This window comes from Lynx canadensis, chromosome C1, assembly GCF_007474595.2.
Source record: "Lynx canadensis isolate LIC74 chromosome C1, mLynCan4.pri.v2, whole genome shotgun sequence".
NCBI classification, from domain to species: Eukaryota; Metazoa; Chordata; class Mammalia; order Carnivora; family Felidae; genus Lynx; species Lynx canadensis.
Genome location: NC_044310.1, coordinates 191,742,919 through 191,768,455, shown reverse-complemented (window position 1 = coordinate 191,768,455; position 25,537 = coordinate 191,742,919). Strand labels below are relative to the sequence as shown.

Below are 25,537 nucleotides of genomic sequence, written 5' to 3'. Positions count from 1 at the left end.
GGGCGCGCTGAGCAAGGAGGCCTCGCAGCGAGCCAGACTCCCCAGGAGGAATCCCCAGAGCTGGGGCGCTCCCCCTCCGCCCCACCCCCACTCCCGGGCTTCTGTCCCCTGTGCCTATGCGTAGGGGCTTTTCCGAAAGCTGAAGAACCCGGAAGGGTGTTTGCTCAAAAGTTCAGAAAGCGTGACTGGGTGTATCTGGGAAGACTTAGAAACCAAGTGTGTGGCAGCTATTTTGGGAAATCCATCGCTTGTCAGCCATATGGGTGGACTTGCACTGGGGAGGACACACCACAGATTTTGAGATCCAGCCCTGACTTCTTCAGAGTAAGGGGGCGATTTTTCTCTTGCTGCTGTAAAAAAATGTAAATCCAGAGTCCCTGAGTTAGGTAGGTTAGCAGCCACTAAATCCTATGGTTTGTTTCCATTTAGGGCCTGTGACATATTTCTGCCCCCAAAGCCCCACAAAGCAAGCTTTCCTTTATTCATCCATCCAATGGCAGTGAGTGATAACAATGTTGTCTTACTCCATTATTAGTATTTAAAATGGAGATTATAACATCCACTGCGGGGGGATCCAGAGTTCCAAAACTAAAAGAAAAAAATACGAGTATAAAGCACCATAGTGATGACAGGGTTTAGTGTTGTTGGCCATATTCTCCACCCTAAAGAGGTTCAGAAAAAGGCTTCCCCAAATGTGCCACTTTGGCATGTGGATTATTTAGAGCTGAAGGCAATGGAAACCCCGTGGGCTCAAGAGAAAATTCTGCCCCTCCCTTAACTGCCTAAAAGAATTTAAATTGGGGATCTTTCTCAGAATAAGAGTTACTACCAAGGATAACATTTATCTGAGTGACCCCCATACAGCAATGCAAACATCTAATTACCAAACGTGCTTATTCTTATTGCCAGGTGCACTGACCTTCTCTCCTTTGGAACCCCCAGCGCCTATCCCATTCCTCAGCCGAGGATAGTGTATATATCTCAGTTCACCCTTCTGTTTTGAGAACTCTCATGTATGTAGAGTTCTCATATGTATGAAATTAAATTTTATTTTTCTCCTTTAATCTGTCTTGTGTCAGTTTAACTCTTAGACCGGCCAGAAGAACCTTTGAAATATAGAGGAAAATTTTTCCACCCCAACAACCCCCATTTAACAAAGAAGGAAGACGTAGGGAGTGGGGAAAGAGATGGAAGGAGGGAGGAAGGCAGACAGATAATACAGAGACCAGAGATCACAGAGCTGTTATGGGGTTAAACACTAATATTAGCTCATCCTCTCTATATCATAACTAAGATATTAACTTATTATCACACATGTATTAATGTAAACTTGTAACTGATGCTGGTTTCCCCCAAATGAGGGCAGCAGTAATGCTCCCTTTGGCTCAGTATTGTCCCTAGAACCTAGTATGGTGTTTGTGGCACCAAGAAGGCACTCAGAAACTGTCATCAATGAATAAACAAAAATGTGTGGTGCACTATAGCAGGAGTCACACTGGAGCAAGCTGATGAACACTTCTTCCTCCCTGTAGTTCCTACCTGTAGGTCAGTGTTCTTGAGGGTGTCTCAAGACAAGCATGTCCTGGCTAAGTTTTCCCAACTTATATTTGATATAATGCTATTATCTTGAAAAAGGGCTTGGGAGGAAGGAGGTGTACAAGGAATGAGAAAAAAGAAGGAAATGAAAGAGGCAAAGATGCAGTTCTTTGAAAGGACTCTCCTGCAATTAGTGACAATGTCTCAAAGCCTGTTGCACCCTCTTGCACTGCTGGTGGGAATGCAAACCGGTACAGCCACTCTGGAAAACAGTGTGGAGTTTCCTCAAAAAATTAAAAATAGATCTACCCTATGACCCAGCAATGGCACTGCTAGGAATTGACCCAAGGGATACAGGAGTGCTGATGCATAGGGGCACTTGTACCCCAATGTTTATAGCAGCACTTTCAACAATAGCCAAATGATGGAAAGAGCCTAAATGTTCATCAACTGATGAATGGACAAAGAAATTATGGTTTATATACACAATGGAATACTATGTGGCAATGAGAAAGAATGAAATACGGCCTTTTGTAGCGACATGGATGGAACTGGAGAGTGTTATGCTAAGTGAAATAAGTCATACAGAGAAAGACAGATACCATATGTTTTCACTCCTATGTGGATCCTGAGAAACTTGACAGAAGACCATGGGGGAGGGGAAGGAAAAAAAAAGTTAGAGAGGGAGGGAGCCCAACCATAAGAGACTCTTAAACACTGAGAATAAACTGAGGGTCGATGGAGGGTGGGAGGGTGGGGAGGGTGGGTGATGGGAATTGAGGAGGGCACCTGTTGGTGTGAGCACTGGGTGTTGTATGGAAACCAATTTGACATTAAATTTCATATTAAAAAATAATAATAAAGTGCAAAAAAAAAAGTCTATTCCAGTAAATAAAGCTATCTGTCAACCTGGACCAAGTGAACATCCACCAGTTTAAGCCACCATTCCATGCACTCAAGGAACAGAATGAGGACTCATTTCAGTTTCTAATAAGGAGCAGGAGTGTTTACAGGAAGTTGTCTTTTACACTATAATCAAAAGACTGCATTTATTTGCAGAACTTTAATGTTTACAGGCATGGCTGGAGGCAAATGAGATAGTGAGTTACAGAAGGAGTAAATCACTCAGAAAAACTTACCAGAAGTTTGTTCCTTAAACCATATATTTTAGTGAAGGTTAAAAACTGAATCAAAAAAAAATTTTTTTTGAGGGGAGGGGGGAGAGAGAGCCCGTGTGCGCCCACATGCATATGAGTTGGGGGAGGGGCAAAGGGAGAGGTAGAAAGAATCTTAAGCAGGCTCTGTACCCAGCACAGAGCCCAATGCAGGGCTGGATCTCACAACTGTGAGATCATGACCTGAGCTGAAATCAAGAGTTGGACGCCTAAGCAACTGAGCCACCCAGGTACCCTCCCCACCCAGAATTAAATATTCTTTAAGTGGATAATTTGTTAGTTTGGAAATATTCTTATCAGATAGTTTAGGATATTTATGGTTATGCAGTTTAGTTCCAAATATTATCTGTGCTCTCGTGATATTGAATACTTTGTTAATCACCACCTGGTGCTTTGCTCTATATTCATGTTTGTGCTGTCACCTTTCCCCTCTCAAAAAAATACTGAACTAGGCTGCATCCTGGTCATCTCTGATGCCCAGAGCCTACAACAGTACCTGGAATGGAGTCAGCACTCAATAAATGTGTGCTGAGTAGACAGCCAATCACAGGCAGAAGAAGGAAGCATTCAGCAAGCTGGATTAGAATGTAGAAAGGGATGTATGAGAAGTCTGAGTGCTGTGATAGCTCTGGTTAGATATGTGTGCTGCATTCCAAGGACATCAGGGACCATTGGAGTGGCCTGGTCAAAGTGACAGGCATGGAAATCTGCTGCAGTCGTAGGTGAAGGCAGGAAACCAGAAGATCCTTGGGAAGGAAATTAACCGAGTGATATGGACACCAAGTGAACGCAAATAAGGGGATGTGCGACCCGTGTCCAGAAAGAGTAGCCGTACTGCTCACGTAAGTGGTTCAGTTGGTCTGGTTCTGGAAGACACCAGAAGTCCTCTCTTTACAGGGGGCAGAACTGGACCCACTTTATAACCAGCGAGAAAACTGGGCCTGGACAAGACCACGTAAAAGTAAGGGTAGAAATATTAGATTTGGAAGGCCTCTGCCTGTAGCGCACTGAGACTCTGGGGGAGAAGGGAGATAAAGGCATCACAGAAAAGGGGCCTTGGTGGGTGAAAGCTGGCAAAAAAGGAGGGTGATGTAACAGAGCAGATGCGCAAGTATAATTAGAACGGAAGAACGATTTGGCCAAAGAGCCAAGGTCAAAGAAGGCATGCAGCAAACTAGTGGATGGCAATGATGTCGGCGAGCGGTCTGCAGAGTGACAGCAACAGCACAAACAAGGGCCAAGGGTGGCTGGGCTCAGTGTCAAGAGAGCTGGCTGGGGGCAGATCCGGTACAGATTCCGCTCAGGGAGGTTTCTCCCTCTCTTTTTAGAATGGCTGTGAAGACTGAGTTTGCGAGTGGCAATTAATATCACCAAAGAAAGAAGACAGTGTGCTTCTTGGCGAAAGTGAAAAAAAAAAGGAGTGAGATCTATTATTGGTGCTTTGCACGTGGTTCAAGGGTCAGCAAACAGTTTCTATAAAGGGCCAGATAGTAAATAGTTTAGGCCTTGTGTGCCATATGGTCTCTGACGCATATTCCTTTTTTTTTTTTACAACCCTTTTAAAAATGTAAAAAGCATGCAGCCTACAGGCCTAGTTTGTCAACTTACCATTTTTAACTATATGTGTGTATATATATATGTATCTTAAGGTTAACATTTTTCATCAACTGCACTATCTCCTATGCTTGTGAGCAGAAAAGCATATGCAATGCTCTACATGACTCTAACTCCAAACAAAGCCACTTCTCACTGAAATTTAACTATCCATTTAATTAACAATATAGTTGCTTAATTCTTTTTTCAACTTTTTTTTTAATGTTTATTTCAGAGAGAGACAGACAGACAGAACGTGAGCAGGGAGGGGACAGAGAGAGAAAGAGGAAGGCACAGAATCTGAAGTGGGCTCCAGGCTCTGAGCTGTCAGCACAGCCCCGATGCGGGGCTAAAACCCATGAACCGTGAGATCACGACCTGAGCCGAAGTCGGACGCTTAACTGACTGAGCCACCCAAGCGCCCCGTGTAGTTGCTTCATTCTTAATTCACATGCATCACTTGAAGGGATTCTTAAGGAAAGCAGCATTGCTCTGTTTTAGAGATAATTCCCAAACTTAGACAATGGAGGGGAATGGCAGAAACCATTTCCCAAAAAAGCACAGTTACTGAAAGATCCCAGACTTTTTTTTTTGTTTTGCCAAGGTGTTTTTTCTGCTGAGCAGACAGATGCTGAATAAATGCTACAGCCATGACAGCTGAGGGGATGGAGTAACGCTCAGTGGCAGCCCTTCCTGGAGCCTGTTGCCATCAGTGATCTGCCTGCATTCCCCAAAACTCAGTCCTAAGAGGCTGTGAGGCAACAAGTATGTTCTCCTGACACAGGGCCACACCCAACATCTCAGGCAACCTTCAAGTTCATGAAAAATCAGTCTACAAGTCTATGTTAAATATACCTGTGCTCGTTCTGAAGAATAGATCACAGTGGAACAATTCCAGAAGTCAAGATGTGACTTATTCCAACAGTGTTCCAACAGTATTATTTTTCTGGGAAAAGAAAAGATATTTACTATCAAAACTGTAATGGCCACAGACATTTCTAGGGGAATAGTTGAACACACAAAAATGTATCAAACTGCCGAAGTGTGAAAATATCTAAAGAAAGGTGACCCCTCTTAAAACCTAAAACTAAGGGGGTGCCTGGGTGGCTCAGTCGACTGAGCATCCAACTCTTGATTTCGGCTCAGGTCATGATCCCAGGATCGTAAGATCAGACCCCCAAATTGGGCTCTGTGCTGAGCGGGGGGCCTGCTTAAGATTCTTTCTCTCCCTCTGCCCCTCCCTTGCTGGTGCATGCTCTCTCACTCTCTCTTCCTCTCTCCAATAAAATTTTTAAAATAAAAAAAAACTATAAGTTTATAACAATATAACAATTGTTATATTAGCAATATTATGTTATAGGAAGGATAATTAAGACTTCCTGACAGAATAAGATACATTTGAAACACAGTTTAATTTTTTTCCCCATGTCACACACATTAGGCTAGTTTACCCACAGTTTAGAGCATTTACAAGCTGTAGCGCAAAGGGATAAAGCAGCATGTCGTAGTGATTGGTGGTGATGATATATGCTATGCAAAGCTTAGAGGAATTGTGGTTAATAAGAATAATCTTAGTCAACACATAATCATTAAGCCTTCACCAGGTCCCAGAGCAACACTAGGAATTTCTGCAGAAGGAAATTCCACATAGGATTGGGTGGGAGGTGGGGGGACCTCAACTACTTTTAGAGACAGCAATTGAATTTTATCGGAAAAGATTAGAACTCCAGCAACAGAATTAATATACCTATGATAATCCCTAACATTTGCATAATAACAATAGCTAAGCCCTTTAATAACGTCTGCTTTAATAATTACTGTGCATTTACACATCACTAAGTAGTTTTATCTGTTTTATTTTATTTGATCCTCAATTCTGTGACATGGAGAGAGCAAATACTACCATGTTTTAGAAGCTCTATCTTAAGATGTGAGGACACTAAGGCTCACTGATTTTGCAATGATTCTCTACCCTGGCTGCACATCCAATTACCTAGAGAGCTTTAACAACTTATCAATGCCTGACAATTTAGAATCTTCAAGAGTGGGATCCAACATCAGTGTTTTTAATATCCTCCCAGATTAACTGAATGTGCAGCTAGGGTTAAATGCAATGGGCCAATGGATTTCCCAAGATCATACAGCTGCTTGATATCGTAACTGGAATTAGAACCCTGAATTCAAGTCCTGTTCTGTTCCTGAGGTCTTTTTCCCCATGTCTGCTCTTTTCACAAGTTAACCTTGAACCAGGAATGATACAAAAAAAAAAAAAAAAAAAACACAGTTTAGTATAATTGCCACAGGACTTAAGAAAATATAGAATTAGAAAACATTTGAGTCAGAAATTACCTTTGAGATCATCTAGGAATTCAAAGTCATTACTGTACAATCGTGGAAGCAAAGGAGCAGATTTTAAGCTTGTTGCTCAAGGTCACATCAATCTGTGGCAGAGCTGGGACTGGATTCAGGTTTTCTTTTTCCAGGCTTTCCAGTACTTCCTATCATGCTTTGTACATGGTTTGTTTAAAAAAAAAATTGACTTGCAAAAATCCTGGTCAGTCTACAGTGTAATCCATTTCTGATCTCCCATATGGCATTGCTTTGTAAACACAAAGAAAGTTGTAGCTCTGAAGTCTCGGTCCCAATAGGACCAGTCCCTCTACACCCAGTCCCATAGTCTGGCTGCATAAAGGAGCCGCGCATTGCAGCACTGGAAGTTGTCCAACATGAACGAAAAGTACTGTGGGGGAGGCCCCATGCAACCTCGGAGGGAATCCGTCCAAATACAATAGCTATTGTTCTCCTACCTCTCTAGTCTTTTGTGTCTCAGATATTTCCAAGGGATAATTTTCTCATCTAAGTGAATTTTCTTGTACTACCTTCAGTATATCTTCAGAATTCGACAACTGTAGCTTCTTAAATCCTGTTTTAGATAGTCCCAAATTCGGTGAGAAACAGAAAAGAACACAAGAAATAATAAAAACAAAACAATAACAAGGAGAAGGAGGAGAGAGAAGAGGAATTGTTTATACGGCACCTACTGTGTGCCAGATACTGAGTTAAGCCCTTTATCTAGACACCTCATTTAATTTCAGGCAATTCTAAGAAGGAACTACTTTTTTTTAACATTTTTTAAAGTTTATTTATTTGAGAGAAACAGGGGTGGGACATAGAGCGAGAGGCAGAGAGAGAGAGAATCCCAAATGGGTTCCACGACGTCGGTGCAGAGCCCGATGAGGGCTCAAACCATGAGACCATGACTCCAGCCGAAATCAAGAGTCAGTCACTTGACTGACTGACCCACCCAGGTGCCCAAGGAGCTACTATTATTGCCCCCAGTTTGGCTGAGGAGGGAACTGCGACTTCGGGAAGTGAAGACATGTCCACGGTCATGTGACCACTAAGAAGCAGAGTTGGGTCAGGAGCCATGTTTGCCTGACTCTAAAGAAGCAAAATCTACTTGACCACCGCCCCAAAACAAAATACCTGAAACTGTCTCTTGAAAGGATCTATAATATTTTTAAATCATGGCACTTGGCTATAAATACAATTTAAAATTGTATTTTGTCTGTTTAAAACCACCGACATATTGATCCAGACACAGAACTGTTCAGAATTATGTTCCTAACTCCTTACTAGAGAATTCTGAATGCAGCCATTCTATACAATTATTTGTATAATTCCAAAACAAAGCCAATTATGGTGCAGATATTTGTTTCTTACATTGAAGTACCACTCCATAAGAGAGGCCAAGAACCTCACTTACTAGAGAATTTAATTTTTTCTATATTTTAAATTAACCACATCATCACCCATTAGATTTAGTTTAATCTGATCAACACTATAATTAGCAACATTTATTAATCTACCCTATTAAGTATTAATATTATATTTTGCCAACATATTAACGTGTTGAGATTTCTAAAGACATAACTATGAAAGCTTAAACCTTGATCAGTAGTCATTATATATTTTTATTCCGTTCTTCTAAGGCAAAAAGAACAGCTAACATTTATAGAGCTCCTTAGATCGTATAATATGCTTTTGCTCACCTTTTGTCATTTCCTATACTGCAGCACATAAATTAAAGCTGAGCCAGCTAGATTATCTCTGTTAGCTTGTCATGGGATTAGACTATTCATATCGTGGATACAGACGTGGCTGAGGGACAGAGAACAAATGATCGACACAGAAAGTCACTTCTCCAGAAGGAAAAGAGAAACTTGAGGATTCTCCAGAGACAAGTTTTAAGACTTTTTACTTGCTATTCTGATAAATTATCTGAGGGGTATATTGCATGCTAAAATGCCCTATCCTGCAGAACACAGTAAGTTTTTCCATGTAATAAAATGTTTGGGTGAACTGAGATAAACTATAAACAAATTTTCTGAGGCTGTGTGACATGGCCAAAAAACTAATAAAAGAATTTTATTATCAACAAGTAAGTTTTGAAATGAGCAACCTAAACTATTTATATATCTAAATAGCTATACATCCCACCTTCAAACATCACTGCACCCATGGTTTATTATCCAAATTGCAGCTGGCAATAACATGCACACATGCGCGCACACACACACACATGCGCGCACACACACACACCCTTTCAACTCCAATGTGGGAAACAGACTGTGGAATTGACTGCCTCCTGAATAAAACAACTTTATCTAAAAATGACAGCAAAACAATACTGATAATCAAATAGAAAATATGACACACCAAACTATGACATACAAGTCCTATAAAGAAATTAAACATGATCCAGGAAAAGGCATTTTAAATGACCAAGCTGCTGCCAGATGAAAACACCTAAAAAGATAAGAACCATACCATCTGGCAATATAAATAATGAGACAGGATATTTTCAAAGACTTTAAAATCATGAACAGTATACGGGGCACCTGGGCGGCTCAGTCTCTTAAGCGACCAACTTTGGCTCAGGTCATGATCTCACCATTTGTGAGTCAAGCCTTGCGTGGGGCTCTGTGCTGAGAGCCGGAGCCTGGAACCTGGAGCCTGCTTCAAGATTCTGTGTCTCCCTCTTTCTCTGCCTCTCTCCAGCTCATGCCCTGTTTCTCTCTCAGAAATAAACTTTAAAAAATAATAATTTAAAATCATGACCAGGGTAGATAAGGTGAGCATAACCATCCAAATCCTAAAATATGTTCATGAAGGGGTAGCATCTGAAATTTGAGTGATAGATTTTGTGCAAGTAACAAGTAGCACCACACATTGTGTTAAATTAATTTGTAGTGGACCCTTCTTGGGGAACCTCCCCTACTCAGGTATCTCCCCACTTCTGAAAATGTTCTAAGAAATAGGTCCCCATGATTAGGTCTATAATCCATGGTCTTGCTCCCCGAGTTCCTCTCCAAATCCAGCCATAGTTTGTTCATTTAGAATCAGGTACCTGACCTAAGATGGACCACTCACACTGTTTGATCTTCCAGGCACATTTGACTGACTCACTATGGCCAATCAAGTCCTTACTTGAAACTTTCTTAAGACTTTTTTAGAGCAGTTTAAGGTTTGCAGCAAAGTTGAAGGCAAGGTACAGCAATTTCCCGTATACTCCCTGCTTCCTCCGTTATCACATCCCCTACCAGCGGTACATTCATTACAACTGATGAACCTGTACTGACACATTATCACCAAAAGCCCATAGTTTACATAACTATCACTCTTGGTTGTTGTACATTCTATGGATACGGACAAATGCATGACATACATCCGTCATTTTGGTATCATACAGATACCAAATATCCTCTATGCTTTGCGTATTTACCCTTCTTCCCCCAGCTCTGGACAACTACTAAACTTTTTACGTCTCCATATTTTTGCCTTTTCCAGAATGACATATATTTGGAATTATGTAGCCTTTTCAGACTGGCTTCTTTCACTTAGTAGTAATTTTACAGCTCCTTCACATTTTTTCATAGTTTGATAGCTCATGTATTTTTAGTGTTGTATAATATTCCATTGTCTGGAAGCACCACTGTTGATTTAGTCATTTTCCTATTGAAGTACATCATGGTTGCTTTGAAGTTCTGGCAATTATGAATAAAGCTGTGTGCTTTATTTATTTATTTATTTAACAATTTATTTATTATTTATTTATCATTTATTCATCAATTATGAATAAACATCTGTGTGCAGGCTTTTGTGTGAACATAAGTTTTCAATTCCTTTGAGTAAATACCAAGAAGAATGCTTGCTAATCATATGGTAAGAATATGATTAGTTTTATATGAAACCACTAAACTGTCTTCCAAAGTGAATGTTCCATTTTGCATTCCCATCTCAATATATAAGAATTTCTGTTGTCCCACATCCTTGCCAGCATTTGGTGCTATCAGTGTTGTAGATTTTTGGCCATTCTAATAGATATATAATGGTATCATTGTTGTTTTAATTTGCATTTCCCTGATGACATATGGCATGGAGCATCTTTTCATACACTTATTTCTATCTGTGTATGTTCTTTGGCAAGATATTTGTTCATGTCATTGGCCCATTTTTAAATGCAGTTGTTTTTTCTATTGTTGAGCTTTTTTTAATGTTTATTTATTTATTTTTGAGAGAGAGAGAGAGAGAGAGAGAGGAGGAGGGGCAGAAAGAGAGTGAGACAAAGAATCCCAAGCAAGCTCCATGCCATCAGTGCAGAGCCCAAAGCAGGGCTTACACTCATGAACCATGAGATCATGATATGAGCCAAAACCAAGAGTTGGACACTTAGCCAACCGAACCACCAAGGTACCCCTTTTATTGTTGAGCTTTAAGAGTTCTTTGTATATTTGGTATAACAGTCCTTTCTCAAATGTGTCTTTTGCAAATATTTTCTCCCATCTATGGCTTGTCTTTTTATTCTCTTGACATTGTTTTTTGAAGAGCATAAATTTTTAATTTTAATAAAGTCCAGCTTATCAATTATTTCTTTCATGGATTGTACCTTTGTCAATATCCACAAAATAACCGCTGAGGTTTTGATTGGGATTGCATTAAATCTATAGATCAAGTTGGAAAGAACTGACATCTTGACAATATTAAATCTTCTTATCCATAAACATGAAATATCTTTTATTTTGTTCATCAGAGTCTTGTAGTTTTCTTCATATAGATCTTGCATATTTTGCTAGATTTATACCTAAGTATTTTACTTTTGGGAGTTCTAATATAAATGGTATTGTGTTTTTAATTTCAAATTCCACTTGTTCATTGCTGGTATATAAGAAAGCAGTTAACTTTTGTATATTAACCTTGTGTCCTGCAACTTTGCTATAATTGCTAGTCAGTTCCAGGACTTTTGTTGTTGTTGATGCCTTTGTATTTTCTACACGGATGATATCACCTGTGAAGAAACACGATTTTACTTCTTCCTTTCCTATCTGTATACCTTTTATTTCCTTTTCTTGTGTTATTGCATTAGCTAGAATCCAGTATGATGTTGAAAAGGAGTGGGGAGGGGTGCCTGGGTGGCTCAGTCGGTTAAGCGTCTGACTTTGGCTCAGGTCATGATCTCGTGGTTTGTGAGTTTGAGCCCCACGTCCGGCTCTGTGCTGACAGCTCAGAGCCTGGAGCCTGCTTCGGATTCTGTGTCTCCCCTTCTCTCTGCCCCTCCCCTGCTTGTGCTCTGTCTCTGTTTCTCAATAATAAATAAACATTAAAAAAAATTAAAAAGAAAAGAAAAGGAGAGGGGAGATGCTTGCCTTATAAGAACTTTTCTTAAACTGAAACTAGGAAAAGAGAGTGGGTCCCTCTATGGGGTTATAAAGCTCAACAGTATCGTTTCTCATTGTACAGAAGTTGAAATTAATGCCCATTGGCCATGAGAAGCACTAAGAGGATCCTAATAAGGAGACCAAAAGAATTTTTTTTCCAAACCAAGGAACTTTTGAGAGTGAAACGGGTGTTAATATTTAAGCCAAAAGAGGACATGTAAGCCAAAAATGTCTTAGAAAAACTCATATGTATGGCCCCCCTAGTCCTTATTAATAAATAGACAATAATGAAAGAAAAGAACAATGACCATTCTTACACATTTACTTTTGTATGCAGTATTTGAATATTGCAGAGACTGGTTTTGAAAAAAATAATCTTCACTTTAATTGTTGTACTAAAGTTAATTAAATGATTTTTTATTTTTTCTGGTTACTGTAGGGAAACATTAAAAACAACAAAAATAGGGACACCTGAGTGGCTCAGTTGGTAGAGCATGTGACTCTCGATCTCGGGGTCATGAGTTCAAGCCTCATGTTGAGCACAGAGCTTACCTTAAAAAAAAATAGCAAAAAGATAGTATAATTAACATGGAGCTGTGATGCCCAGAATGTCCCTCAAAAAAGGTTTGTTGCCCTAGCTGATGGGACTTGTATCAGCAGACACTCTCAGATGTCAGCCCCTTTAGGGATTGCTTCAATGTCAAGAGAGTAATACCACTCCCAGGCATGCCTAAGATCACACCATTCCATGGGTGATCCACATTGAACTGGTTTAGGGAGAGATATAAAGGCCTGACCACTTCAAAAAAAAAAAAAAAAGAGGAAAGACTCAAATAAACAAAATCACTAATGAAAGAGGAGGAATAACAACCAACATCACAGAAATACAAGCAATTGTAAGAGAATATTATGAAAAATTATATGCCAACAAATTGGACAACCTAGAAGAAATGGATAAATTCCTAGATACATATAACTTACCCAAACTGAAGCAGGAAGAAATAGAGAATTTTAACAGATCAATTACCAGCAATGAAATTAAATTAGTAATCAAAGAACGCCCAACAAACAAAGTCCAAGACCACACAGCTTTTCAGGAAAATTCTACCAAACATTTAAAGAAGCGTTAATACTTATTTTTCTCAAACTATTCCAAAACACAGAAGAGGAAGGAAAACTTCCTCTATGAAGACCAACATTACCCTGATAGCAAAACCAGATAAAGGCACCACAAAAAGAGAGAGAGAGAGAGAGAGAGAGAGAGAGAGAGAGAGAGAACTACAGGCCAGTATCACTGATGAACAGAGATGCAAAAGTTTTCAACAAAATACTAGCAAACCAAATCCAACAATACTTTGAAAAACCATTCACCACAATTAAGTGAGATTTATTGCTGGGATGCAAGGGTGGTTCAGTATTCACAAATCAATAAATGTGATACATCACATCAATAAGAGAAAGGATAAAAACCATATAATCATTTCAATAGGTGCAGAAAAAGCACTTGACAAAGTACAACATCCACTCATGATAAAAAACCCTTAACAAAATAGAGTTAGAGGGAATGTACCTCAACATAATAAAAGCCTTATATGAAAAGCCCACAGCCAACATCATACTCAATGGGGAACCACTGAGAGCCTCTCCCCTAAGGTCAGAAACAAGACCAAGATGTCCACTCTCACCACTCTTATTCAGTATAGGTCTGTAAGTGCTGGCCACAGTAACCAGACAAGAAAAAGAAATAAAAGACATCCAAATTGGTAAGGAGGGAGTAAAACTTTCACTGTTTGCAGATAACATGATACTGTATGAGGAAAACCCTAAAGACTCCACCAAAAAATAGAACTGACATACAAATTCGATAAAGTCATAGGATACTAAATCAATGTGCAGAAATATGTTGCATCTCTAAACACTAATAATGAAGCAGCAGAAAGAGAAATTAAGAAAACAATCCCAGCTATAGTTGCACCAAAAATATTAAAATACCTAGGAATAAGCTTAACCAAAGAGGTAAACAACCTGTCCTCTGAAAACTAGAAAACATTGATAAAAGTAATTGAAGATGACACAAAGAAATGCAAAGACGTTCCATGTCATGGGTTGGAAGAATAAATATTGTTAAATGTCTACACTACCCAGAGCAATCTACAGATTTAATGCACTCCCTATTAAAATACCAAAACCATTTTTCACAGAACTAGGACAAACTAACCTAAAATTTGTATGAAACCACAAAGGACCCCAAATAGCCAAAGCAATGCTGAAAGAGAAAAATAAAACTCAAGGTATCACAATTCCAGACTTCAGGTTATATAACAAAGCTGTTGTAATCAAAACAGTATATGGCACAAAAATAGACATATAGATCAATAGAGCAGAACAGAAGACCCAGGAACAAACTTGCAATTATATGGTCAATTAGTCTTTGACAAAGGCAAGACTATGCAATGGGAAAAAGTCTCTTCAACAAATGGTGTTGGGAAAACTGGATAGCTAAATGCAAAAGAATAAAACTGGACCACTTTCTTACACCATACACAAAAATAAACTCAGAATATATTAAATGTGAGACCTGAAACAATAAACATCTTAGAAGAGAGCACAGGCAGAAAATTCTCTAACATTGGCCATAAAAACTTCTTTCTACATATGTCTCCTGAGGCAAGGGAAATAATAGCAAAAATAAACCGCTTGGACTACCTCGAAATAAAAAGCTTCTGTACAGCAAAAAAAAAATAATCAACCAACCTAAACAGCACCCTACCGAATAGGAGAAGATATTTGCAAATTACATATCCGATAAAGGGTTAGTATTCAAAATACACAAAGAACTGACCCAACTCAACACTCAACAAATAATCCAATAAAAAATGGGTAGAAGACATGAACAGACATACCTTCAAAGAAGACATACACATGGCTGAAAGACCCATGAAAAGATGCTCAGCATCACTAATCATCAGGGAAATTCAAATCAAAACCATAGTGAGATATCACCTCACACTTGTCAGAATGGCTAAAATGAAAAATACAAGAAACAATAAGTGTTCATGAGGATGCGGAGGAAAAGGAAACCTCGTGCACTATTGGTGGGAATGTAAACCGGTGCAGCCACTGTGGAAGACAGCATGGAGTTTCCTCAAAAAGTTAAAAACAGAACTTCTCTACAATTCAGCAATCACACTACTAGGTATTTACCCCCAAAATACAAAAACACTAATTCAAACAGATATATGCATCTGTATATTTATTGCAGCATTATTTACAATAGCCAAACTATGGAAGCAGCCCAAGGGTCCGTCAATAGATAAATGAATAAAGAAGATGTGGTGGGGGCACCTGGGAGGCTCAGTCAGTTGGGCGTCCGACTTCGGCTCAGGTCATGATCTTGCGGTCCGTGAGTTCGAGCCCCGCGTCGGGCTCTGTGCTGACAGCTCAGAGCCTGGAGCCTGCTTCGGTTTCTGTGTCTCCCTCTCTCTCTGCCCCTCCTCCATTCACGCTCTGTCTCTCTGCCTTTCAAAAATGAATAAATGTTAAAAAAAAATTTTTTTTTTAAAGATGTGGTGTGTGTACATACAATGGAATACTAATCAGCCATAAAAAAAGAATGAAACCTTGCCACTGCAACAACATGGACAGAGCTAGAGGGTATAATGCTAAGCAAAATAAATCAGTCAGAGAAAGACAAATACCATATGATTGCAATTATATGTGGCATTTAAGAAGAAAAACAAATGAGCAAGGTAAGAAAAGAGATACAGGGGCGCCTGGGTGGCGCAGTCGGTTGAGCGTCCGACTTCAGCCAGGTCACGATCTTGCGGTGCGTGAGTTCGAGCCCCGCGTCGGGCTCTGGGCTGATGGCTCAGAGCCTGGAGCCTGTTTCCGATTCTGTGTCTCCCTCTCTCTCTGCCCCTCCCCCGTTCATGCTCTGTCTCTCTCTGTCCCAAAAATAAATAAACACGTTGAAAAAAAAAAAATTTTTAAAAAAGAAAAGAGATACAAACCAAGAAACAGACTCTTAACTATAGAGAACAAACTGGTGGTTACCAGAGGGGAGTTCGGTGGGAGCATGGGTGAAATAGAGTGAAGAGAATTAAAGAGTACACTTGTCGGGGCACCTGGGTGGCTCAGGTGGCTAAGGGTCCAACTTCGGCTCATGTCATGATCTCACGGTTCGTGAGTTCAAGCCTCGTGTGGGGCTCTGCGCTGACAGCTCGGAGCCTGGAGTCTGTTTCAGATGCTGTGTCTCTCTGTCTCTCTGCCCCTCCCCCACTCATGTTCTGCCTCAAAAAAGTAAATAAATAAACATTAAAGACTACACTTCTTATGATAAGCGCTGAGTAATGTGTAGAATTGTTGAATGACTAGATTGTACTCCTGAAACTAGTATAACACTGTATGTTGACTATACTGGAATTAAAATGAAAAACTTACTGGGGCGCCTGGGTAGCTCAGTCAGTTAAGCTTCCGACTCTTGGTTTCGGCTCAGGTCATGATCTCATTGTTCATGAGTCTGAGCCCTGCTCAACTGGGGGATTCTCTCTCTCCCTCTCTCTACCCCTCCCCTGCTCACGCATACACATGTATGCACTTTCTCTCTCTCTGTCTCTCTCTGTCTCTCTCTCTCTCTCTCTCTCTCCCCCTCTCTCAAAATAAATAAATAAACTTTTAAAAAACTTGTAAACAGGGACACCCGGGTGGCTCAGTTGGTTAAGCGTCCGGCTTCGGCTCAGGTCATGATCTCACGGTTCGTGAGTTCGAGCCCCACGTGGAGCTCTGTGCTGACAGCTCAGAGCCTGTAGCCTTCTTTGGATTCTGTGTCTCCCTCTCTCTCTTCCCCCTCCCCCACTTGTGCACCCCCCTCTCAAAAATAAACATTTTAAGAAAATAAATAAAAAACTTATAAACAAATAAATGCCTGACCTTTCTGGCTTACATTGCCAGATGTAGCAAATGAAAATACAAGACATTCAGTTAAATTTGAATGTCAGATAAATAATGAATAATTTTTAGTGTAAGTATGCCTCATTCATCTTTGTTACTAAACTAAAACTACACAAGTGGTAGTTTCTTAAAGGATGGTTGCATGTAGAACTTAAGACAGTATCATTGAATATTTTATACTGTTAACGTTAAATACATAGGGCTTCTTGCACATGTAATTGATGGCTATTTTACCCAATGTATTTGTTTAGATGGGGCATATTTATAATATAGTAGAGCTAGGATTGCTATGGTCTTCTTTTTTTCAAGTTTATTTATTTCTTTTGAGAGAGAGAGAGAGAGCACAAATGGGGGAGAGAGAGAGAGAATCCCAAGCAAGCTCTGTGCTGCAAGCATGGAGCCCAACACGGGACTCAAACCCATGAACGGTGAGATCATGACCTGAGCTGAAATCAATAATCAGATGCTCAGCCAACTGGGCCACCCAGGCGCCCCCGTTCTGGTCTTTGTATCAACTTTATGATATATCTGAGCCCTGTACAATCAAAATGTATACACATTCATTTCCATTTTATTGTCTTTTAAAGAGAAATATTGGTAGTTAATCTTTGATTTACTGACCCTGGTATTTCACGTTCTAAGTCATGTAGGCAATCCTCAATTACAACATTATTCTTTTGGGGATACACAACACATTTGGTGTTGATCTGCCTTACTGAACAGCGTATGGGAAACGTACTTTCGCAAAACTCAGGAACTGCTGGGAACAGCAGAAGGCACAACTGTGCAGTGGGAGGAACATGCAACTCAAGGCTGAAGAATCAAAGGTCATGTTTCAGCCTTATGAGGAATTTAAAAAGTGGTATCTATGAAAGTGTTTGATAAATTCTAACATACTGCAAACTTGCCAATGATCATATTTTGGAACTTACAGTTAGTTAAATGTTTGCTGGTTAATATAAATTATCATAAGGAAGTAACAGGTTTGGTTTATGCCTCTGATATTTAATATTTATCTCATGGAAGACAACGATGCTTTACTATAGCATGAGCCTTGGGACAAATCATCAGCTGTAGTTTGGTGGTACCCAAGGACGCATATTTCATTTCATTTTCTGGGACTCTTTTTAGAAATGGGGCGATGTTTGTGAGTGAAAAGCCACCGTATGGGGTAGAGCACTGCATATACATATTATATTGTAGGGGTTTTGTTATTATTAATATATATATTCCTTAGTACCTAGGGTTTCTTTTCCTTTTATCATCATACCAAGTGTTCATCTATTTTATTGGCTCTCTGTCAATCACTATGAAGAAATGAGATGCAAGCCATGCTCAGTCAACCAGGTGAGGGAAACACAAAAGGAACCACCTCCAGTCCAGTACCAGGATACATAAAGGTAACAACAGTAGTTATGATCTCTACTTGAAGAAGTTCAACCTATACCCACTCTGCTATGCACCCACACTTTGCTCTATCCCTCCACTGCCAGTCCCTCCCCTGCCCTACCACTGCTCCCTCGGCCATCTAGCTTCCCGCTGCTTCTGTCCCCTCACTGTCCTTGCAGCTCTCCCTAGCTTTTCTAGAATCATTTTCTCACTTATCTTATCCCTTGTGATCAGTATTCCTTAGGGTGACTATGGAGTATATAGCTTTTCTGTCATGGCTTTGGAATGATTTCTCAGAAATTAAGATATGCTAAACAGTCCAATAGGCCAACCAGGAACCATGCAGAGTGCTGTGGGGCTTTGTTAAGCAACGATTAGGGAGGGTAAGCTGAAAGAATGCGCATATAACAAGGGAGCCTCCATTTTCAATGAGGGAGTACTGGGATGGGAGAGGGAGAAGCAATGCCTCTAACACATTTGGCCACATACTCATTTTGCCTGGGATCAAGCCTATCTGCAGATTCTGCTGGCCATTTTTGTTTATTGCAGATGGAAAGTTCACATGGTTGTTCCAAAGCAAAAGGAAATATTACCGGAATATTGAAAATTTGGATAATGAAAATAGCACAACAGAAGAAAGCTGGTCACATTTAAAATAAAATAAAGTTAGAGAAAAATAGAAGAAATCATGGTATCAAAGAAGTTCTGGGTCAAAAGTCATTAAATTCATCCTCCCTCTCAGAACAGAGATTCCATCTATAACAGGAATAGAAAAGTCAAATGCCTAGAAGGACCAGACAGGTAATGAAAAAAGTGAAGGTATCATGCAATTAGGAGTGGTTGGGGGGGGGGGGGCACCTGGGTGGCTCAGTCGGTTAAGTGTCGGACTCTTGGATCGGCTCAGGTCATGATCTCACGGCTCGCGAGTTTGAGCCCCGCATAGGGCTCTGCGCTGACAGTGCAGAGCCTGCTTGGAATTCATTCTCTCTCCCTCTCTCTGCCCCTCCCCTGTATGCATGAGCTCTGTCTTTCCCTCCCTCTCTCTCCCCCCCCAAAATAAATTAAAAACAAGAAAAGGAAAAAAAAGAAGAAGAAGTTGTTGGGACTGTGGCCAAAAGGGAACACGCGCCTTGTCTACATGGGGCGGCCCCTACCAGCTCTATCCAGTTGTGATCTTCAGTTAAATGGGCCCGTTGCTGCTAGTTCTTCTAATTTTTCAAGAGGAATCGGAAATCCAGATTTTTGGTGACTTTTAAAAGAGATTAAATATTAACTACTTATTCAAATGTTTTAAAATGGTGGGAGATGGGCTAGGTTGGTGAGGGTATTAAGGAGGGTACTTGTGATGAGCCCTGCATGTTGTATGTAAGTGACGAATCACTGAATGCTACTTCTGAAACCAATATTGCACTGTATATTAACTAACTAAAATAAAAGTAATACAAAAAAACTTTTAAAAATCTTTAAAAGAAAAATTAAATAATTAAATTAAATTAATTAAATTAATAAAATAAAAATACCTCCTGAACTCAAAGACAACGTGAAAGTGAGCCACACCTGGCTCACAACCATTCCTCCTGCTCTGCAAAAAAAACCTGACTGTAGCCCAACACACATTTCAATAGTTCTAATCCTGAACTCTTTCTTACACTGAACCAAAGACCATAGTGGCATAACTTCCACTCTAAATCATATGAACTCTGTCCTTCAGATCAAGACAGAATAACCCTGTTTCATGTATCTCCCTTCTGTTCTTGAAATATGTCCTTCAAAAACAAAATGCCTAAGCCTTTATCACCTCTTTCCTTTCTAATCCATCCAATCCCTCTTTGCTCTCCAAATTTTTTTTTCTTAATTTATCACTGGGTTATGCTTTTCTTTAAATTTTGTTTAGTTTTCACCTTGCTCCTTCTCAGGTACCTACAGAGACTCTCTATTGTCTTTGGTTTCAAGTGCCTCTGTAATCTAACACATGGTTACCTATTTGAATCTCCCAGTTTATACCTTCTGCTCTGACATATTGTTAGTGAGAAATTATTCTTCCATTCTCTATGCTTCTTTCCAAAGCATATTGGAAGTCTATTACATCCTACTCCTAGCTTCTCTCTGTCCCTTTACTGTCTCCACCCCTGGGGTACAGATGAGATTTATCTGATGAGTATGAGTAAAATTGAAAAGAATAATCTGAGCTGGGCATACTCAGACCAACTTCCCTTTCTCTTCTACTGGGATTGAGCTGCCCACAGAGAGTAGAAGTCCTCCAACAGTAACAGAGTGATGTTTCAGCCTCCAACCCTCCTTTAAATTGTACAGAATCTGTTGAGACAACTAGGCAGCTATTTATTGGGCCCTCTGAAAAATACAGTCCACCATGTTCTTTCTCACCTCAGAAGATTCTGAAATGCCACAGATCACTCACTGTAATGGAAAGGAACCTTGGAGAATATTTAGTTCAGTATCATTATATATTAGAGATAGGAAAAGTGAGTCCCAAAAAATTTAAGTAACTTGCCCCAAACTAGTTAGTTAGTAGTAGACACTAAACAAGATTTTTAAAACAGGATTTAGAAGTTTGAAAAAAATTGGATCAACCATTAAAAAAATGTCTATTGGTATATAGCAAAATTCAAAATTATCATCTTAGATTAATAATTATAAATTCTGATCAAATAGTTTTACTGTAATATTTATATACTGTATTAGTTATGAGTACATTAAAAATCTAAACTCTAGTTTATTTTATTAAAGGTATGGCTTGGAACTCTGGTAATTCATATTACTCAAAAAAGCACTGTATTAGAGAAAAATATATCCAATATGATATATACACAGACAGACAAACACACACACACACACATACACGTAAAGAAATTTATTATAAGGAATTGGCTCACCCAATCACGGAGGCTGAGAAGTCTCAGGATCTTAGTCAGCAGGTGGAAAACCATGAAAGTCAATATATAGTTCTAGCCTGACTTTGAAGGCCTGAGAACCAGGAGAGCCAATGGTGTAAGTTCCAATTTGAAAACCAGTAGGCTCAGGACGAAAGATGAGCCAGTGTTTCAGTCTGAGTCGAAGGGCCAGAAAAAAATCAATGTCTCAGCTCAAATAGGCAGGAGGAGTTCCCACTTACTCACAAGAGAGTCAGTCTTTCTGTCTTATTCAGGCCTTCAGCTGATTGGATGTGGCCCACTCACATTAGGGAGGCAATCTGCTTTACTCAGTCTACCAATTCAAATGTTTATCTCATGCAAAAACTCTCATAGACACATCCAGCAGAATGTTTGACCAAATATCTGGGCCATGTGGCCCAGTCAAGTTGACATGTAAAATTAACCATTCACAAAGTCCACCCCTTGTCAGCTTGGCACCCATATAAATCTCCTTAAACCATACTTAATCTCAGAATAAAGACAATAACAAGGTCATAATTCTGCCAAACATGATATAACTATCATGCATACAAACAAAAATGGACTAGCTCTTTCCACAGAAGAGGGCATAAAGTCCTTCAGTGACTTTTATTCTTCTCCTTGATATCCATAACTCAAATTGGTAACTTAAATACTATGATGTAAATTTAACAATAAATACTATGACATAAATTCCATACATCTATGTTACATAATAAAGGAATAAGAGAGGGAAGAAAAAAAAACATTTGAGATGTATGTCATATATATGTATAATATATATGATAGATATATATATATGATGGATATCTATAAATATAAACATGTATATATGTAAATATACACATTTGTTATCAAAAAAATTTATAAGGAGGAAATATTCATGGCAGTTACAGTAACTGGTCATGTGGTTATAACTGGTATTTATTTATTTATTTATTTATTTATTTATTGAGAGAGTGCACATTTATTGAGTGTGTGTGCACACACACATGCAGGCTCCATACTCAGCACATAGCCTGATGCGGGGCTCAATCCCACAACTGTGACATCATGACCTGAGCCAAAATCGAGAGTTGGATGAGCAACCAACGGAGTCACCCAGGTGCCCCTGTAACGGGTATTTATGACTACTTTCTTCCAAAACCCATTCTGTATTTCCTTTGCCTTCAGACAGCACTTCGTCTGATTGTAATTCTTTACTTAGTGGGATGGCCCAAACCTTCATTCCTGAAGGGTCTGAGTCATTAGTTTTCCTGTTTAGATTGGTTGTTGTAGTTTTCTATTGACCTTTACCATGGGGCATGGTGATACTCAGAGATGCCCAAGCAGGATGGCAGTATAAGAATTTCTAGTACTTGTCTCCTACCAGCAACACCAATTGGAATAACTATCCATGCATGAAAATAGATTCCAGGTGAGGCATTACAGCACCTGGGTGGAGCCCAAAAATAAGGAAAAATTGACTGAAGCCAGTAGGAAAGAGTTTCTCATTACCCCTGTCATGACTTTCTCAAGCCTGGCCAGCCCAGCATGGAAAGAAACACCTCCTTGTAGGGGAGACAGAGTGCAGTTAGCACCCAACTTCACAACAGAGGCAGAAAAAGCATTTGACAAAATTTAACATCCATTCATCATAGAAATATCTTTTTTTGATTAAAAAAAACTCTCAACGAAGTCGCTTTAGAACTAATGTACCTCAATGTAATAAAGTCCACATATGACAAGCCCACAGGTAACATTACATTCAATGGTGAGAGACATACAAATGGCCAACAAGTACATAAAAAGATGTTCAACATCACTAATGCCCACCATCAGGAAGATGCAAATCAATACAATAAGATATTGCTTCACAACTGTTAGAAAAGCTATTATAAAAAAAAAAAAAGAGAGATAACAAGTGTTGGTGAAGATGTGGAGAAATCAGAACCCTTGTACACTTGTTGGAGGGATACACACAAAATGGAAAATAGTATGTAGTTTCCTAAAAAATTAAAATCGGATTTACCAGGTAATCCAGCAACTCAGCTTCTAGGTATATATCTGAAGGAAGTGAAATCACAATCTTGAAGAGATACCTACACCCCCATATTCATCGTAACATTATTCACAATAGCCAAGACATAGATTCAATTTAAGTATCCATAGACCTGTAAATGGATGAAGAAAATGTGGTATATATACATATAGAATATTCTTCAACCATAACAAAGAAGGAAACCCTGCCATTCACATCAACATTGATGGACATTGAGGACGTTACACTAAGTGAAATAAGTCAGGCAGAGAAAGACAAATATTGTGTAATCTCATTCATGTGGAATCTAAAAAAGCTGAACTCATAGAAACAGAGAGTAGAATGGTGGTTGCCAAAGGCTAGGGATTGGGGAAAATGAAAAGATGTTGGTCAAAGGGTACAAAGTTCCAATTTTAAGATGAATACGTTTTGGGGATCTAATGTACAGCATGATGACTATAGTTTAACAATGCTGTATTATATACTTGAAAGTTGCTAAGAGAGTAAATCATAAAAAGTAACTATGTGAGGGGCACCTGGGTGGCTCGGTCGGTTGAGCGTCCGACTTCAGCTCAGCTCATGATCTCACGGCTAGTGAGTTCGAGCCCCGCATCGGTCTCTGTGCTGACAGCTCAGAGCCTGGAGCCTGCTTCGGATTCTGTGTCTCCCTCTCTCTCTGCCCCTAACCCACTCGCATTCTGTCTCTGTCTCTCTCAGAAATAAATAAACGTTAAAAAAAATTTTTTTGAAGTAACTGTGTGAGGTGATGGAGGTGTTAATCTTACCGTGTTAGGGGTGCCTGGGTGGCTCAGTCGGTTAAGCACCCGACTTCGGCTCAGGTCATGATCTCGCGGTCCGTGAGTTCAAGCCCCGCATCAGGCTCTGTGCTGACAGCTCAGAGCCTGGAGCCTGTTTCAGTGTCTGTGTCTCCCTCTCTCTCTGACCCTCCCCCATTCATGCTGTCTCTCCCTGTCTCAAAAATAAATAAACGTTAAAAAAAATTAAAAAAAAATCTTACCGTGTTAATCAATGCACAATATATACGTGTATCAAATCATCACACTATACACCTTAAACTTACACTATGTTATATGTCAATTATCTTAATTAATCTGGAGAGAAAAAGAGAGAGAGAGAGAGAGAGAGAGAGAGAGAGACCCTAAGGGATCTCTTGCATTCCAGATACACTCCTTACTTTCATTGTGGAGTAGTAGTCCAATTTTCCTTTGGTCGGCAGGATCACTTTTTCCAGCCAGCACATTAACTCCCTTCTTTGCTTATTGATTCAGAGGCATGAGTAGTTTCAAGTGGCTGGACAGCAGTCTTAACTTCTTCTTCAATGGAATCACCAGTATGTCTCCTGAAGGAAGCATTCCTGTCTTTGGAACTAAGACCTCTGGCAAGAAGACAATAAGGTCATGGGAGCAGGAAGCAAAATTTTGCCGGTGGGTTACTATGGGTAACAGTGACTCGTGTCACTCCTATTTCCACCCCTTGTTCCCTGGACCCATGATTTCCAGCTTTGGGAGAAATAGCACCATATATTAGATGCTGATTCTGAGCAAATACAGCCTTCCACAGAACCTTGCCCCAGGTTGCAAGATATTGTGACCTAGCTGGCACTGTAACAAAGTCTTCATAAGGCCATTCTACCATTCTTTAAAACCAATTCCTTCAGGATGGTTGGGGACACTGTAAGACCAAAGAAGCCCAAAAGCATGAGCCCGTTGCCACACTTCTTCTGCTTGAACTGAGTTTCTAAATCCAAAGCAATGGCGTGCAGCATACCATGCCAGCGGGTAGGCATTCTGTAAGTCCACAGATGGTAGTTTTGGCAAAAAACATTGCATGCTGGAAGGCAAATCCATATCCAGAGTAAGTGTCTATTCCAGAAAGATCATGAGCTTTGGGGCCACTTTTTTCACGTAACTTACTTGTGCCTTTGGGGCCTGCTCCGGCTCAATCACAAACATACCACTTCCCTCTGGTATTGCTGTGCACATCCAACTTTATGACTTGGTGGGAGATAACACCCAGTTAATGATGGGCAGCTCAGTGTGCACGTTAACTTAGTTTCCAATAGTTAAGTTTTCAGTCTCCACTAAGGCTCAATAGCAAGTCAAGAGTTGTCTCAAAAAGGGAGTAGTTATCTGCAGAGGATGACAGGACTTAGCTCCAAAATCCTCAGGGCCTAGGTGGCAATTCGTCTATAGGAGCACGACAAAAACTCCAAACAGCATCCTT

General features: G+C 39.8%; 1 protein-coding gene and 1 non-coding gene across 2 annotated transcripts in view; one reads left to right on the top strand and one right to left on the bottom strand.

Moving 5' to 3' along the window:
• Window positions 1-25,537, bottom strand: part of ZDBF2 (zinc finger DBF-type containing 2) — a 154,580-nt gene that overhangs the window by 851 nt on the left and 128,192 nt on the right.
• Window positions 12,492-12,564, top strand: TRNAE-CUC. The gene has a single exon. It is a non-coding gene; the product is annotated as a tRNA-Glu (tRNA).